The sequence below is a fragment of the Triticum urartu genome, chromosome 5A (assembly GCF_056163025.1).
Source record: "Triticum urartu cultivar PI428250 chromosome 5A, HENAU_Tu73, whole genome shotgun sequence".
NCBI lineage: Eukaryota > Viridiplantae > Streptophyta > Magnoliopsida > Poales > Poaceae > Triticum > Triticum urartu.
This window is the reverse complement of record NC_141877.1, coordinates 148,137,208-148,155,457: the sequence shown is the minus strand read 5'-3', so window position 1 is coordinate 148,155,457 and position 18,250 is coordinate 148,137,208.

Here is an 18,250-nt window from a genome sequence, read left to right as displayed (position 1 = left end):
GAACTTGGCTTGCATATTCCAATGATGGGCTTCCTCAAAATGCCCTAGGTCTTTATGAGCAAGCGAGTTGGATGCACACCCACTAAGTTTCTTTTGTTGAGCTTTCATATACTTATAGCTCTAGTGCATCCGTTGCATGGCAATCCCTACTCACTCACATTGATATCTATTGATGGGCATCTCCATAGCCCATTGATATGCCTAGTTGATGTGATACTATCTTCTCCCTTTTTTTCTCCTCCACAACCACCATTCTATTCCACCTAAAGTTCTATGTCCATGGCTCACGTTCATGTATTGCGTGAAGATTGAAAAAGTTTGAGAATGTCAAAAGTATGAAACAATTGCTTGGCTTGTCATCGGGGTTGTGCATGATTTAAATACTTTGTGTGGTGAAGATAGAGCATAGCCAGACTATATGATTTTGTAGGGATAACTTTCTTTGGCCATGTTATTTTGAGAAGACATAATTGCTTAGCTAGTATGCTTGAAGTATTATTATTTCTATGTCAACATTGAACTTTTGTCTTGAATCTTTCGGATCTGATTATTCATATGACAATTAAGAAGAATTACAATGAAATTATGCCTAGTAGAATTCCACATCAAAATTCTGTTTTTATCATTTACCTACTCGAGGACGAGCAGGAATTAAGCTTGGGGATGCTTGATACGTCTCCAATGTATCTATAATTTTTGATTGCTCCATGCTATATTATCTTCTGTTTTGGACATTATTGGGCTTTATTATTCACTTTTATATTATTTTTGGGACTAACCTATTAACCGGAGGCCCAGCCCAGAATTGCTGTTATTTTTGCCTATTTTAGGGTTTCGAAGAAAAGGAATATCAAACGGAGTCCAAACGGAATGAAACCTTCGGGAACGTGATTTTTGGAACGAATAAGATCCAGGAGACTTGGACCCTACGTCAAGCAACCAACAGGGAAGCCACGAGGTAGGGGGCGCGCCTACCCCCCCTAGGCGCGCCCTCCACCCTCGTGGGCCCCTGTTGCTCCACCGACATACTCCTTCCTCCTATATATACCTACGTACCCCCAAACGATCAGATATGGAGCCAAAACCCTAATTCCACCGCCATAACTTTCTGTATCCACGAGATCCCATCTTGGGGACTGTTCCGGAGCTCCGCCAGAGGGGGCATCGATCACGAAGGGCTTCTACATCAACACCATAGCCTCTCCGATGAAGTGTGGGTAGTTTAACTCAGACCTTCGGGTCCATAGTTATTAGCTAGATGGCTTCTTCTCTCTTTTTGGATCTCAATACAAAGTTCGCCCCCTCTCTTGTGGAGATCTATTCGATGTAATCTTCTTTTGCGGTGTGCTTGTTGAGACCGATGAATTGTGGGTTTATGATCAAGTTTATCTATGAACAATATTTGAATCTTCTCTGAATTCTTTTATGTATGATTGGTTATCTTTGCAAGTCTCTTCGAATTATTAGTTTGGTTCGGACTACTAGATTGATCTTTCTTGTAATGGGAGAAGTGCTTAGCTTTGGGTTCAATCTTGCGGTGTCCTTTCCTAGTGACAGTAGGGGCAGCAAGGCACGTATTGTATTGTTACCATCGAGGATAACAACATGGGGTTTTCATCATATTGCATGAGTTTATCCCTCTACATCATGTCATCTTGCTTAAGGCGTTACTCTGTGTGCTCTTCTATACGGAGGGAGAGTGTTCCGTATTTTTGTTGACTGTTATGACGCCGCGTGGACTGGGCATCTTGAACTTGAGATAAGCATAGTGTGGTACTGCGTTGAATCGAGCGAACATAGTTCGTTCGAGCAGTGTGTGATAGCCGTTGCGGAAGGGGACAATATCGAAGATTAACTCCTCGCTTCAGAAGTTGTCCGGAGATCCGAAGACAACCTCTAGTGTGATTGAGCCCGTACAGAAGGCCTCTACACCTGGTATGACTCCTTTGAAGGTAGTCCTGGTGGGCTTGATCCGAGATGGGTTAATGCCTATTTTTCGCGTTGTATCCTGATAGAGTATATTGAGGCTGCTACCTCCGTCCATAAGGACGCGAGTCAGGTGGAACCCATCAATTATTGGGTCTAGGACCAGTGCGGCTGAGCCACCATGACGGATACTGGTCGGATGATCCCGGCGATCAAAAGTGGTCGGGCATGACGACCATGGATTAAATTTTGGGGCGAATGGCTCTATCGCGTAGACATCCCTGAGCGCACGCTTGCGCTCCCTCTTGGGGATGTGGGTAACATATATCATGTTCAACGTTTTGACTTGGGGGGGGGGCTTCTTCTGTCCACCTATGTTTGGTTGCTGGGGCTCTTCGTCATCGTCCTCGCTTTGCAATCCCTTTTCCCTGTTCTCGGTGTTTAACTTGTCGGACTATTTAAAAACCCAGGAATCTCTATTTGTATGATTGGGTGGTTGCTACCTCTTGAGCACTGCGTTGGATTTCCCTTAAGAGGAATGGATGATGCAGCAAAGTAGCGTAAGTATTTCCCTCAGTTTTTGAGAACCAAGGTATCAATCAGTAGGAGGCTACGCTCGAGTCCCTCGTACCTACACAAAAACAATAGCTCAACGCAACCAACACGCTTAGGGGTTGTCAATCCCTTCACGGTCACTTACAAAAGTGAGATCTGATAGAGATACTAAATAATATTTTTTTTGGTATTTTTGGTATAGAGATGCAAAGTAAATAAAGTAAAAGTAAAGCAATAGTAATTGTTTCATACTTTAGTAATCTCAAACCTATAAACTTTCACGCAATATATGAGCGGGAGCCATGGACATAGCACTATGGGTGGAATAGAATATAATGAAGGGGTGTCATGTGGAGAAGACAAAAAAGGAGAAAGTCTCGCATCTACGAGGCTAATCAATGGGCTATGGAGATGCCCACCGATTGATGTTAATGCAAGGAGTAGGGATTGCCATGCAACGGATGCACTAGAGCTATAAATGTATGAAAGCTCCACAAAAGAAACTAGTGGGTGTGCATCCAACTTGCTTGCTCACGAAGACCTAGGGCACTTGAGGAGGCCCATTGTTGGAATATACAAGCCAAGTTCTATAATGAAAAATCCCCACTAGTATATGAAAGTGATAACATGAGAGACTCTCTACTATGAAGATCATGGTGCTACTTTGAAGCACAAGTGTGGTAAAAGGATAGTAACATTGTCCCTTCTTTCTTTTTCTCTCATTTTTTTGGGGCCTTCTCTTTTTTATGGAATTTTTTTTATTCCTCGCTTGGGACAATGCTCTAATAATGATGATCATCACACTTCTATTTATTTACAACTCAATGATTACAACTCGATACTAGAACAAAGATGAATCTATGTGAATGCCTCCGGCGGTGTACCGGGATATGCAATGAACCAAGAGTGACATGTGTGAAAGAATTATGAACGGTGGCTTTGCCACAAATACTATGTCAACTACATGATCATGCTAAGCAATATGACAATGATGAATGTGTCATGATGAACGGAATGATGGAAAGTTGCATGGCAATATATCTCGGAATGGCTATGGAAATGCCATAATAGGTAGGTACGGTGGCTGTTTTGAGGAAGATATAAGAAGGTTTATGTGTGAAAGAGCGTATCATATCACGGGGTTTGGATGCACCGGCGAAGTTTGCGCCAACTCTCAATGTGAGAAAGGGCAATGCACGGTACCGAAGAGGCTAGCAAGGGTGGAAGGGTGAGAGTGCGTACAATCCATGGACTCAACATTAGTCCTAAAGAACTCACATACTTATTGCAAAAATCTACAAGTCATCAAAAACCTCGGCACTACGTGCATGCTCCTAGGGGGGTAGATTGGTAGGAAAAGACCATCGCTCGTCCCCGACCACCACTCATAAGGAAGACAATCAAATAACACCTCATGTTTCAAATTTGTTGCATAACGTTTACCATACGTGCATGCTACGAGACTTGCAAACCTCAACACAAGTATTTTTCAATTTCACAACTACTCAACTAGCATGACTTTGATATTATTACCTCCATATCTCAAAACAATCATCAAGCATCAAACTTTTCTTAGTATTCAACACACTCATAAGAAAGTTTTATTACTAATCTTGCATACCAAGCATATTAGGATTTTAAGCAAATTACCTTGCTATTAAGACTCTCAAAATAATCTAAGTGAAGCATGAGAGAACAATAGTTCCTATAAAACAAATCCACCACCGTGCTCCAAAAGATATAAGGAAGCACTAGAGCAAAATTATAAAGCTCAAAAGATATAAGTGAAGCACATAGAGTATTCTATCAAATTCCAAATCATGTATGGCCCTCTAAAAAGGTGTGTACAGCAAGGATGATTGTGGTAAACTAATAAGCAAAGACTCAAATCATAAAAGATGCTCCAAGCAAAACACATATCATGTGGTGAATAAAAATATAGCTCCAAGTAAAGTTACCGATAGAAGTAGACGAAAAAGGGGATGCCTTCCGGGGCATCCCCAAGCTTTGGATTTTAGGTGTACTTAGATTATCTTGGGGGTGCCATGGGAATACCCAAGATTAGGCTCTTGCCACTCCTTGTTCCATAATCCATCAAATCTTTACCCAAAACTTGAAAACTTCACAACACAAAACTTAAGGTAGAAAACTCGTGAGCTCCGTTAGCGAAAGAAAACAAAAGACCACTTCAAGGTACTGTAATGAACTCATTATTTATTTATATTGGTGTTATACCTACTGTATTCCAACTTCTCTATGGATTATAAACTATTTTACTAGCCATAGATTCATCAAAATAAGCAAACAACACACGAAAAACAGAATCTGTCAAAAACAGAACAGTCTGTAGTAATATGTAGCTAGCGCAAGATATGGAACCCCAAAAATTCTAAAATAAATTGCTGAACGTGGGGAATTTATCTATTAATCATCTTCAAAAATAATTAACTAAATATCACTTTCCAAATAAAAATGAAAGCAGTTCTCGTGAGCGCTAAAGTTTCTGTTTTTTACAGCAAGTTCAATCAAGACTTTCCCCCAGTCTTCCCAACGGTTCTACTTGGCACAAACACTAATTAAACGCAAAAAACACAACCAAAACAGAGGCTATATTATTTATTTATTACTAAACAGGAGCAAAAAGCAAGGAATAAAAATAAAATTGGGTTGCCTCCCAACAAGCGCTATCGTTTAACGCCCCTAGCTAGGCATAACAAGCAAGAATAGATCTAGGTATTGCCATCTTTGGTAGGCAATCCATAAGCGGCTCTCATGATAGATTCATATGGTAATTTTATTTTCTTTATAGGAAATTGGAATCTAATATTCCCTTCCCTCATATCAATAATTGCACCAACCGTTCTAAGGAAAGGTCTACCAAGAATAATAGGGCAAGAAGGATTGCAATCTCTATCAAGAACGATAAAATCTACGGGCACATAATTCCTATTTGCAACAATAAGAACATCATTAATTCTTCCCATAGGTTTCTTAATAGTGGAATCCGCAAGATGCAAGTTTAGAGAGCAATCTTCAAAATCACGGAAATCTTGTAAATCACACAAAGTTTTGGGAATAGTAGAGACACTAGCACCCAAATCACACAAAGCATAAAACTCATAATTTTTAATTTTAATCTTAATAGTTGGTTCCCACTCATCATAAAGTTTTCTAGGGATAGAAACTTCCAATTCAAGTTTTTCTTCATAAGATTGCATCAAGGCATCAACGACGTGTTTAGTAAACGCTTTATTTTGACTATAAGCGTGAGGAGATTTTAGCACGATTGCAACAAGGAATACAATCAATCAAAGAGAAATTTTCATAGTTAAATTCCTTGAAATCCATAATAATGGGTTTAGCAACATCTAGGGTTTTAATTTCTTCAATCCCACTTTTATCAAATTTAGCATCAAGATCAACAAATTCTGAATTCTTAGAACGCCTTCTAGGTAAAGGTGGATCATATTCAGTCCAATAATTATCAAGATTCATATTGCAAAACAAAGATTAAATAGGGAACACATCAATAACTTTTAGATCTTCATCATTATTTTCATAGGAACTAGAAGAACACGCTTTTATAAAGGCATCTTTCTTAGCACGCATCCTAGCGGTTCTTTCCTTGCATTCGTCAATGGAAATTCTCATGGCTTTGAGAGACTCATTGATTTCATGCGTAGGTGGAATAGATCTAAGTTTCAAAGAATCAACATCAAGAGCAATTCTATCAACGTTCCTAGCCAAATCATCAATCTTAAGCAATTTTTCTTCAATCATAGCATTAAAATTCTTTTGCGAAGAAATAAATTCCTTAATATTATATACAAAATCAAAGGGCATCTTATTATAATTTCCATAAGAATTGTTGTAAGAATTACCATAATTATTAGAGGGATTACTAGGATAAGGCCTAGGATTGAAATTTCCTCTATACGCGTTGTTACCAAAATTGTTCCTACCAACAAAATTCACATCCATAGATTCATTATTATTCTCAATCAAAGTAGACAAGGGCACATCATTAGGATCTAAAGAAACACTCTTATTAGCAAATAATTTCATAAGTTCATCCATCTTTCCACTCAAAACATTAATTTCTTCTATCGCATGCACCTTTTTTAGTAGATCTTTCAGTATGCCATTGAGAATAATTAACCATAATATTATCTAGGAGTTTAGCAGCTTCTCCTAAAGTGATTTCCATAAAAGTGCCTCCCGCGGCCGAATCTAAAAGATTTCTAGAAGCAAAATTCAATCCGGCATAAAAATTTTGTATAATCATCCACAAATTCAAACCATGAGTAGAGCAATTACGTATCATTAATTTCATTCTCTCCCAAGCTTGTGCAACATGTTCATGATCAAGTTGTTTAAAATTCATAATATCGTTTCTAAGAGAGATGATCCTAGCGGGAGGAAAATACTTAGAGATAAAAGCATCTTTGCACTTGTTCCGTGAATCAATACTATTTTTAGGCAAAGACGAAAACCAAGATTTAGCACGATCTCTAAGCGAAAAAGGAAATAGCTTCAATTTAACAATATCATTATCGACATCTTTCTTCTTTTGCATGTCACACAAATCAACGAAGCTATTAAGATGGGTAGCGGCATCTTCACTAGGAAGGCCGGAGAACAGATCTTTCATGACAAGATTCAACAAAGCAGTATTAATTTCACAAGATTTAGCATCGGTAAGAGGAGCAATCGGAGTGCTAAGGAAATCATTATTAGTCACACAATTTAGTATTATCTTGAGCCATCGCGACAAACAAGCAAACTAACACACGAGCAAACAAAAAGCAAACGGGCAAAAAGGCAAACGAAGAAAGAGAGGGAGGATAGAGAGAGAGGGTGAATAAAACGGCAAGGGTGAATTGGGGGGAGAGGAAAATGAGAGGCAAATGGCAAATAATTAAATGCGGGAGATAGGGATTGTGATGGGTACTTGGTATGTTGACTTTTGCGCAGACTCCCCGGCAACGGCGCCAGAAATTCTTCTTGCTACCTCTTGAGCACTGCGTTGGATTTCCTTGAAGAGGAAGGGATGATGCAACAAAGTAGCGTAAGTATTTCCCTCGGTTTTTGAGAACCAAGGTATCAATCCAGTAGGAGGCTACGCTCGAGTCCCTCGTACCTACACAAAAACAATAGCTCAACGCAACCAACGCGCTTAGGGGTTGTCAATCCCTTCACGGTCACTTACGAAAGTGAGATCTGATAGAGATAATAAATAATATGTTTTTTGTATTTTTGGTATAGAGATGCAAAGTAAATAAAGTAAAAGCAAAGTAAAAGCAAAGCAATAGTAAAGTTATGGAGATTGATATGATAAGAAAGAGACCCGGGGGCCATAGGTTTCACTAGTGGCTTCTCTCAAGAGCATAAGTATTCTACGGTGGGTGAACAGATTATTGTTGAGAAATTGACATAATTGAGCATAGTTATGAGAATATCTAGGTATGATCATGTATATAGGCATCACGTCCGAGACAAGAAGACCGAAATGATTCTGCATCTACTACTATTACTCCACTCATCGACCGCTATCCAGCATGCATCTAGAGTATTAAGTTAAAAACAGAGTAACGCCTTAAGCAAGATGACATGCTGTAGAGGGATAGTTTCATGCAATATGATAAAAACCACATCCTGTTATCCTCGATGGCAACAATACAATACGTGCCTTGCTTCCCCTTCTGTCACTGGGAAAGGACACCGCAAGATTGAGCCCAAAGCTAAGCACTTCTCCCATGGCAAGAACAACCAATCTAGTAGGCCAAACCAAACTGATAATTCGAAGAGACTTGCAAAGATAACCAATCATACATAAAAGAATTCAGAGAAGATTCAAATATTATTCATATATAGACTTGATCATAAACCCACAATTCATCGATCTCAACAAACACACCGCAAAAAGAAGATTACATCGAATAGATCTCCACGAGAGAGGGGGAGAACATTGTTTGAGATCCAAAAAGAGAGAAGAAGCCATCTAGCTACTAGCTATGGACCCGTAGGTCTGAAGTAAACTACTCACACTTCATCAAAGGGGCATGGATGATGATGTAGAAGCCCTCCGTGATCGATGCCCCCTCCGGCGGAGCTCCGGAATAGGCCCCAAGATGGGATCTCGTGGATACAGAAAGTTGCGGCAGTGGAATTAGGTTTTTGGCTCCGTCCCCGATCATTTGGGGGTACGTGGATATATATAGGAGGAAGAAGTACGTCGGTGGAGCTTCGAGGGGCCCACGAGGCAGGGGGGCACGCCTTAGGGGGGCGCGCCCCCTACCCTTGTGAGCACCTCGTGGCTTTCTTGACGGAGGGTCCAAGTCTCCTGGATCTTATCTGATGAGAAAATCATGTTTCCGAAGGTTTCATTCCGTTTGGACTCCGTTTGATATTCCTTTTCTTCGAAACCCTAAAACAGGCAAAAAAACATCAATTCTGGGTTGGGCCTCCGGTTAATAGGTTAGTCCCAAAAATAATATAAAAGTGGAAAATAAAGCCCAATAATGTCTAATACAGTAGATAATATAGCATGGAGCAATCAAAAATTATAGATACGTTGGAGACGTATCAGTGGTTTGTCTGGGGTGCCATGAATCTGGCACGGATGATCAAGTATGCGGTCTAAGCTGGATGGGCCTATATTGTTCCTTCGAAACGGCTTCTTCCGCTGACCGTACTTAGAGACACTGAATCCGGCATTGACCGTCGTATCCTCGGTGTTGTCACTGTTGTTTCGACACTTGTATCTGTCGGCGTTCTGGGAACAGGGGTCCCCAGACTTGCCTGCTTGCGGCCTGCGGTGTGGCTCAAAGGGGGGCCCAGCACGGCCCATCTTCACCAACACAGACCCAAGACCCTCGTGAGGGGCCAAGCCTCGCGGGGTGGACGACGCGGAGCTTCCTCAGGCACGACCTCATCAGGCTGGCTCGCGAGGAGGCGGAGAGATCAAGGCGGGGTACCTCACGAGGTGCCCGTGACGCAAGCCATGACGACCAAAGGCGCCAGGCGGGTGCCAGCCCGTGCAGCGTCCTCCTTTCCTCTTTGGTGCAAAGGGATCAAGCGCAGCCGTGGAGTACCGAGGCATTAGGCAAAGGTTGCCATTTCGGTGCAACAAGACCAAGACCAGGAGGACTGCAAGACGGAGGTCATTGTGGAACCCGAGACGGCGTCACCACCAGAGCTTTGTGCAGGCGAAGACTACTTTTGTCAGGATAGCTAGTACTAGTTGTCCCCCTTCAAATTAGCCCGCCATTGTTGGCTCCCTTCCCGCTCGATATTTGGGAAGAGGACCAGGGCCTCTATAAATAGGACCAGCCACCCACAGAACAAGGGAGAGGAAAGGAAGGAGAGAGAGAGAGAAGGGTGACTGAACTCCTCCCAGCAGTTCATCGCCCCAGCCAAGAGCATACCCTCGCGAGGCTGTTCTTCCTTGTATTGTTCATCATCATCAGCCCAAGAGGCAATCCACCACGCCACACACCGGAGTAGGGTATTACACCACAACGGTGGCCCGAACCAGTATAAACCCTGTGTCATTCGTGTTGTTCTTTCCATTGCATAGATCTTAGCGAGGCGGAGGGGCGCAGGTAGGTAGGAGGTGAAATCTCCGCGCGCACCCCAGTGTTTGAACCTCAAGGGTCTGCCGGAACCCAAAATCCGACAGTATCTGTTGCGTCGAAACTTGTCTTTGTTATTTTTAACTTCAGGGGTGCTGGCATCGCTTGCATTGTTTTTGCTATGGGCCAACCAACTGTCTTCGCCCGCACAAAAGTGGGTCATGAGTGCCGTGAGGGCCGCCATGTATTTTGGCTTTTCTTGGCCAAGGTGGTGTGACGCCCCTGATTCAATCGTACACTAATCATACACGCAAACATGTACGATCAAGATCAGGGACTCACGGGAAGATATCACAACACAACTCTACAAATAAAAATAAGTCATACAAGCATCATATTACAAGCCAGGGGCCTCGAGGGCTCGAATACAAGAGCTCGATCATAGACGAGTCAGCGAAAGCAATAATATCTGAGTACAGACATAAGTTAAACAAGTTTGCCTTAAGAAGGCTAGCACAAACTGGGATACAGATCGAAAGAGGCGCAGGCCTCCTGCCTGGGATCCTCCTAACTACTCCCGATCGTCGTTAGCGGGCTGCACGTAGTAGTAGGCACCTCCGGTGTAGTAGGAGTCGTCGTCAACAGTGGCGTCTGGATCCTGGGCTCCAACATCTGGTTGCGACAACTAGGTAGAAGGGATAGGGGGAAAAGAAGGAAAAAGCAACCGTGAGTACTCATCCAAAGTACTCGCAAGCAAGGATCTACACTACATATGCATGGGTATATGTGTAAAGAGGCAATATCGGTGGACAGAACTACAGAAAGCCAGAATAAGAGGGGGGTAGCTAATCCTGTCGAAGACTACGCTTCTGGCAGCCTCCGTCTTGCAGCATGTAGAAGAGAGTAGACTGAAGTCCTCCAAGTAGCATCGCATAGCATAATCCTACCCGGCGATCCTCCCCTCATTGCCCTGTTAGAGAGCGATCACCGGGTTATATCTGGCACTTGGAAGGGTGTGTTTTATTAAGTATCCAGTTCTAGTTGTCATAAGGTCAAGGTACAACTCCAAGTCGTCCTGTTACCGAAGATCACGGCTATTCGAATAGATTAACTTCCCTGCAGGGGTGCACCACATAACCCAACACGCTCGATCCCATTTGGCCGTACACACTTTCCTAGGTCATGCCCGGCCTCAGAAGATCAACACGTCGCAGCCCTACCTAGGCACAACAGAGAGGTCAGCACGTCGGTCTAAATCCTATGGCGCAGGGGTCTGGGCCCATCACCCATTGCACACCTGCATGTTGCGTACGCGGCCGGAAGCAGAACTAGCCCCCTTAATACAAGAGCAGGCTTACGGTCCAATCCGGCGCGCGCCGCTCAGTCACTGACGTCACGAAGGCTTCGGCTGATACCATGACGTCGAGTGCCCATAACTGTCCCCGCGTAGATGGTTAGTGCGTATAGGCTAGTAGCCAGACTCAGATCAAATACCAAGATCTCGTTAAGCGTGTTAAGTATCCGCGAACAATGAACAGGGCCAGGCCCACCTCTCTCCTAGGTGGTCTCAACCTGCCCTGTCGCTCCGCCACAAAGTAACAGTCGGGGGCCGTCGGGAACCCAGGCCCACCTCTACCGGGATGGAGCCACCTGCCCCTTCAGCCCCCAACTCCGAACAGTATCATAAGTAATGTAACAGTATAAAGTAAATAGCATATGCCCGTGATCACCTCCTGAAGTGATCACGGCCCAGTAGTATAGCATGGCAGACGGACAAGAGTGTAGGGCCACTGATGGAACACTAGCATCCTATACTAAGTATGTAGGATTGCAGGTAAAGGTAACAACAGTAGTAGCAAGGACAGGCTATGCAGCAGTATAGGATTAACTGAAAGCAGTAACATGCTACACTACTCTAATGCAAGCAGTGTAGAGAAGAATAGGCGATATCTGGTGATTAGGGGGGGCTTGCCTGGTTGCTCTGGCAAGAGAGAGGGGTCGTCAACACCGTAGTCGTACTGGGTAGCAGCGGCGTCGGTCTCGGTGTCTAGCGAGAGAAGAGGGGGAAGAAACAATAAATATAATGCAAACAAATGCATGACGATGCATGACATGACAAAGCGTGATGCTAGGTGTGCCCTAACGCGGTACGAGGTGGTACCGGTGAAGGGGGAAAACATCCGAGAAAGTATTCCCGGTGTTTCACGTTTTCGGACAGATGAACCGGAGGGGGAAAGTTGCATGTTCGCTATGCTAGGGATGCGTGGCGGACGAATGGGCTGTCTTTCTGGATTCATCTCGTCATTCTGAGCAACTTTCATGTACAAAGTTTTTCCATCCGAGCTATGGTTTAATTCCTATGATTTTTCAAAGTTTTAAACATATTCTAAAATTGCTTTTATTAACTAATTCGAAAAAGGGCTGGGTGCACCCGGTGCAGTGCACCCAGTGCTGCACCAGGGGCTAACAGGTGGGGTCAGATGGCCCAGTTGACCCAGTCAATGAAGACTGGTCAACACAGTGAATAGTGTGTGCGGGTCCCGCATGTCAATGTCACATGTGTTTTATCAATTTGTTTAAATCAGTCTAATTAGTGGTGGGGTCCTACTATCATTGACACATCAAGCTAATCACATGTTAATTAGCTAATTAAGATACATTAATTAGGTTAATTAATCCATTAATTAATTAATCTATTTATTTAATTTTAGTTATTGTTTTTTTGTTGTTTTTTTAACCAGGGGCTGGGCAACCCGGGGCGAGCGTGGGTGCTCGTCGGGGCCGAAGCCCGGCATGGCGGGACGAGGGTCATCGGCCGGCCGCAGCAGGCGGAGGCGGGCACAGGGCGATGACGCGCGGGCGCTGGGGGCGGCGGCAGGCGGGGCAGCAGCGGGGCGGCAGGAGCAGGAGGACGGGGCGAGCGGCGGAGTGCGCGCGCCGTCAAGGCGAGCTGGACGCGCGGGCGGCGGGTCACCTGTAGCCAGCAGGGTGGCCAGAGGAAGGCCGCCGGCGGTAACGACAGCGGTGCAGTGCGCGGGGGTGATGTCTGCTATGCAACCTTCTTCTTGTAGACGTTGTTGGGCCTCCAAGTGCAGAGGTTTGTAGGACAGTAGCAAATTTCCCTCAAGTGGATGACCTAAGGTTTATCAATCCGTAGGAGGCGTAGGATGAAGATGGTCTCTCTCAAGCAACCCTACAACCAAATAACAAAGAGTCTCTTGTGTCCCCAACACACCCAATACAATGGTAAATTGTATATGTGCACTAGTTCGGCGAAGAGATGGTGAAACAAGTGGTATATGGATAGTAGATAAAGGTATTTGTAATCTGAAATAATAAAAACAGCAAGGTAGCAAGTGATAAAAGTGAGCGTAAACGGTATTGCAATGATAGGAAATAAGGCCTAGGGTTCATACTTTCACTAGTGTAAGTTCCCTCAACAATACTAACATAATTGGATCACATAACTATCCCTCAACATGCAACAAAGAGTCACTCCAAAGTCACTAACAGCGGAGAACAAACGAAGAGATCATGGTAGGGTACGAAACCACCTCAAAGTTATTCTTTCCAATCAATCCGTTGGGCTATTCCTATAAGTGTCACAAACAACCCTAGAGTTCGTACTAGAATAACACCTTAAGACACAAATCAACCAAAACCCTAATGTCACCTAGATACTCCAATGTCACCTCAAGTATCCGTGGGTATGATTATACGATATGCATCACACAATCTCAGATTCATCTATTCAACCAACACAAAGGACCTCAAAGAGTGCCCAAAGTTTCTACCGGAGAATCACGACGAAAACGTGTGCCAACCCCTATGCATAGGTTCCCAATGTCACAAAACCCGCAAGTTGATCACCAAAACATACATCAAGAGGATCAATAGAATACCCCATTGTCACCGCGGGTATCCCACGCAAGACATACATCAAGTGTTCTCAAGTCTTTAAAGACTCAATCCGATAAGATTACTTCAAAGGGGAAACTCAATTCATTACAAGAGAGAAGAGGGGGAGGAGAAACATAAGATCCAACTATAATAGCAATGCTCGCGATACATCAAGATCGTGCCAAATCAAGAACACGAGAGAGAGATCAAACACATAGCTACTAGTACATATCCTCAGCCCCGAGGGTGAACTACTCCATCCTCATCATGGAGAGTGCCGGGATGATGAAGATGGCCACCAGTGAGGGATCCCCCCTCCGGCAGGGTGCCGGAACAGGGTCCCGATTGACTTTTGGTGGCTACAGAGGCTTGCGGCGGCGGAACTCCCGGTCTAATCTCTATTCTGGAAGTTTTAGGGTACGTGGAGTTATATAGGCAGAAGAAGTACGTCAAGGGAGCCACGAGGGCCCCACGAGGCAGGGGGTGCGCCCTAGGGGGGTGGGCGCGCCCCCCACACTCGTGGCTTCCTTGTTCCTTCCTTGACGTGGGGTCCAAGTCTATCGGGTGGATTTCGTTCCAAAAATACCTTCTCCAGTTGATTTCGTTTTGTTTCGACTCCGTCTGATATTCCTTTTCTTCAAAACACTGAAATAGCCCTAAAACAGCAAATCTGGGCTGGGCCTCTGGTTAATAGGTTAGTCCCAAAAATAATATAAAAGTGGATAATAAAGCCCAATATTTCCCAAAACAGTAGATAATATAGCATGGAGCAACCAAAAATTATAGATACGTTGGAGACGTATCAAGCATCCCCAAGCTTAATTCCTGCTCGTCCTCGAGTAGGTAAATGATAAAAAAGATAATTTTTGATGTGGAATGCAAGTTGGCATAATTTCAATGTAATTCTTCTTAATTGTGGTATGAATATTCAGATCCATAAGATTCAAGACAAAAGTTCATATTGACATAAAAATAATAATACTTCAAGCATACTAACTAAGCAATTATGTCTCCTCAAAATAACATGGCCAAAGAAAGTTATCCCTACAAAATCATATAGTCTGGCTATGCTCCATCTTCACCACACAAAATATTTAAATCATGCACAACCCCGATGACAAGCCAAGCAATTGTTTCATACTTTTGGTGTTCTCAAACTTTTTCAATCTTCAAGCAATACATGAGCGTGAGCCATGGGTATAGCACTATATGTGGAATAGAATGGTGGTTGTGGAGAAGACAAAAAGGAGAAGCTAGTCTCACATCAACTAGGCGTATCAACGGGCTATGGAGATGCCCATCAATAGATATCAATGTGAGTGAGTAGGGATTGCCATGCAACGGATGCACTAGAGCTATAAGTGTATGAAAGCTCAACAAAAGAAACTAGTGGGTGTGCATCCAACTTGCTTGCTCATGATGACCTAGGGCATTTTGAAGAAGCCCATCATTGGAATATACAAGCCAAGTTCTATAATGAAAGATTCCCACTAGTATATGAAAGTGACAATATAGGAGACTCTCTATCATGAAGATCATGGTGCTACTTTGAAGCACAAGTGTGGTAAAAGGATAGTAACATTGTCCCTTCTCTCCTTTTCTCTCATTTTTTTTTATTTTTTTGGGCCTTTTCTCTTTTTTTATGGCCTCTTTTTTTGGGCTTCTTTGGCCTCTTTTATTTCTTTTTCGTCCGGAGTCTCATCCTGACTTGTGGGGGAATCATAGTCTCCATCATTCTTTCCTCACTGGGACAATGCTCTAATAATGATGATCATCACACTTTTATTTTTCTTACAACTCAACAATTACAACTCGATACTTAGAACAAAATATGACTCTATATGAATGCCTCCGGCGGTGTACCGGGATATGCAATGAATCAAGAGTGACATGTATGAAAGAATTATGAACGGTGGCTTTGCCACAAATACGATGTCAACTACATGATCATGCAAAGCAATATGACAATGATGAAGCGTGTCATAATAAACGGAACAGTGGAAAGTTGCATGGCAATATATCTCGGAATGGCTATGGAAATGCCATATTAGGTAGGTATGGTGGCTGTTTTGAGGAAGGTAAATGGTGGGTTTATGGTACCGGCGTAAGTTGCGCGGTACTAGAGAGGCTAGCAATGGTGGAAGGGTGAGAGTGCGTATAATCCATGGACTCAACATTAGTCATAAAGAACTCATATGCTTATTGCAAAAATCTACAAGTTATCAAAGCAAAGTATTACGCGCATGCTCATAGTGGGATAGATTGGTAGGAAAAGACCATCGCTCGTCCCCGACCGCCACTCATAAGGAAGACAATCAATAAATAAATCATGCTCCGACTTCATCACATAACGGTTCACCATACGTGCATGCTATTGCGGCATATCTCTCTCAAGGTAGTTTTGGTGATTGATGACAATATGTTTGCGGACTAATCTTGTGCTTTGAATAATTCTCAGATTCTCCCCTGGCACGAGACGCTTTCTTCCCCTCGGAGTGTATTTCAAGACGGTGTAGCTCTTTCGTTTCTTTCTCGGTGGACTAGTTGCATAGAGGGCACCGTACTATCAAGAGGGGGTCCGCTGGGGTATTGCATGGGTGGAATCATCATGTACACTTCAGCTTCTCACCCTCCGAGCTTTTCCATTCCATTGTAGAGTTCTCTCCTCTCTTCCTTGTCCTGTCTGGGTCCAAGCGGTAGTACCGCGCAACCCAGCGGTAGTACCGCTGAGGAGCCACAAGCGGCAGTACCGCTCCACAGCGGTAGTACCGCTCGTGGCTCCATAGCAGTAGTACCGCTGGGGTGCCTGGCACCTCCGCCTCGTCCTCAGCATCTTTGGAGAGATTCTCTCTCTCTTATGTGCCCCAGCGGTAGTACCGCACTGCCAGCGGTAGTACGGCCGAAGGGTCACAAGCGGTAGTACCGCTCCACGGCGGTAGTACCGCCCGTGACCCCGCTGCCGTAGTACCGTTGGGCTGTGTGGCTCCTACCGCCTCGACTCGAGGGGTCTTTTTCACGTGTCGGGTTTTGCGGCACTAGTTCCGTTATAGTAGAGGCGGTAGTACCGTTCCAGGAGCGGTAGTACCGCCCCTACCACCGCGGTAGTACCGCGTTTGGGTCCTTTCCCTACTAGTCTCCTCTGCGCGGCAGTGCCGCTGGCTGGCGTGGCAGTACCGCTGTCCTGGCGGTAGTACCGCCCCCTCTCAGCGGTAGTACCGCCCTGTGCGGGGCTGGTTGGTGGGGGGCAACGGATGGATTGTTGCCCCCACTATAAAAGGAGTCCCCTTCTTCTCTTTGACCTACCTCTTCCTCCCCCAAGCTCCATTTATTGCTCAAGCTCCATTAAATGCTCCAAGCTCCATTTTCGCCCGATCTATCTCTCTAGCCAATCAAACTTGTTTATTTGCTCGGGAGTGGTTGAGAAGGCCCCGATCTACACTTCCACCAAGGGATTTTCGATTCCCCCACTCATCCCTAGCGGATCTTGTTACTCTTGGGTGTTTGAGCACCCTAGACGGTTGAGGTCACCGCGGAGCCATAGTCCATTGTGGTGAAGCTTCCTGGTTTTGTTGGGAGCCTCCTATTAAGTTGTGGAGATTTCCCCAACCTTGTTTGTAAAGGTTCGGTCGCCGCCTTCAAGGGCACCAATAGTGGAATCACGGCATCTCGCATTGTGTGAGGGCGTGAGGAGAATACGATGGCCCTAGTGGCTTCTTGGGGAGCATTGTGCCTCCACACCGCTCTAACAGAGACGTACTTCCCCTCAAAAGGAAGGAACTTTGGTAACACATCCTCGTCTTCACCGGATCCACTCTTGGTTATCTCTTACCTTTACTTGTGCAAGCTCTTTAGTGTTACTTCTCTTTCTTGCTTGTATGCTTGTTGTTATTGCATCATATAGGTTGCTCACCTAGTTGCACATCTAGACAACCTACTTTGATGCAAAGTTTAATTTGGTAAAGAAAAGTAAAAATTGGTAGTTGCCTATTCACCCCCCCCCCCTCTAGTCAACCATATCGATCCTTTCAATTGGTATCAGAGCCTCGTCTCTTTATTAAGGACTTTACCGTCCAAAGAGTATGGTTGATACCGTAGACGGTGTGGAGGAACACTCCGGTGTGAATCCGATCTCATCTACAGGCGATGGGGGAACCTCGGTCTCTCGTGAGGAGTTCAATGTGGCCTTGGAGACATTGAAAAACTCCATGATGACCGAACTTGAAAGCATGTTTACTAAATTTCTTGAGGGGCTTAAACTATCCACCGCACCGTTGAAAGTGGGTGACCCCGCCAAC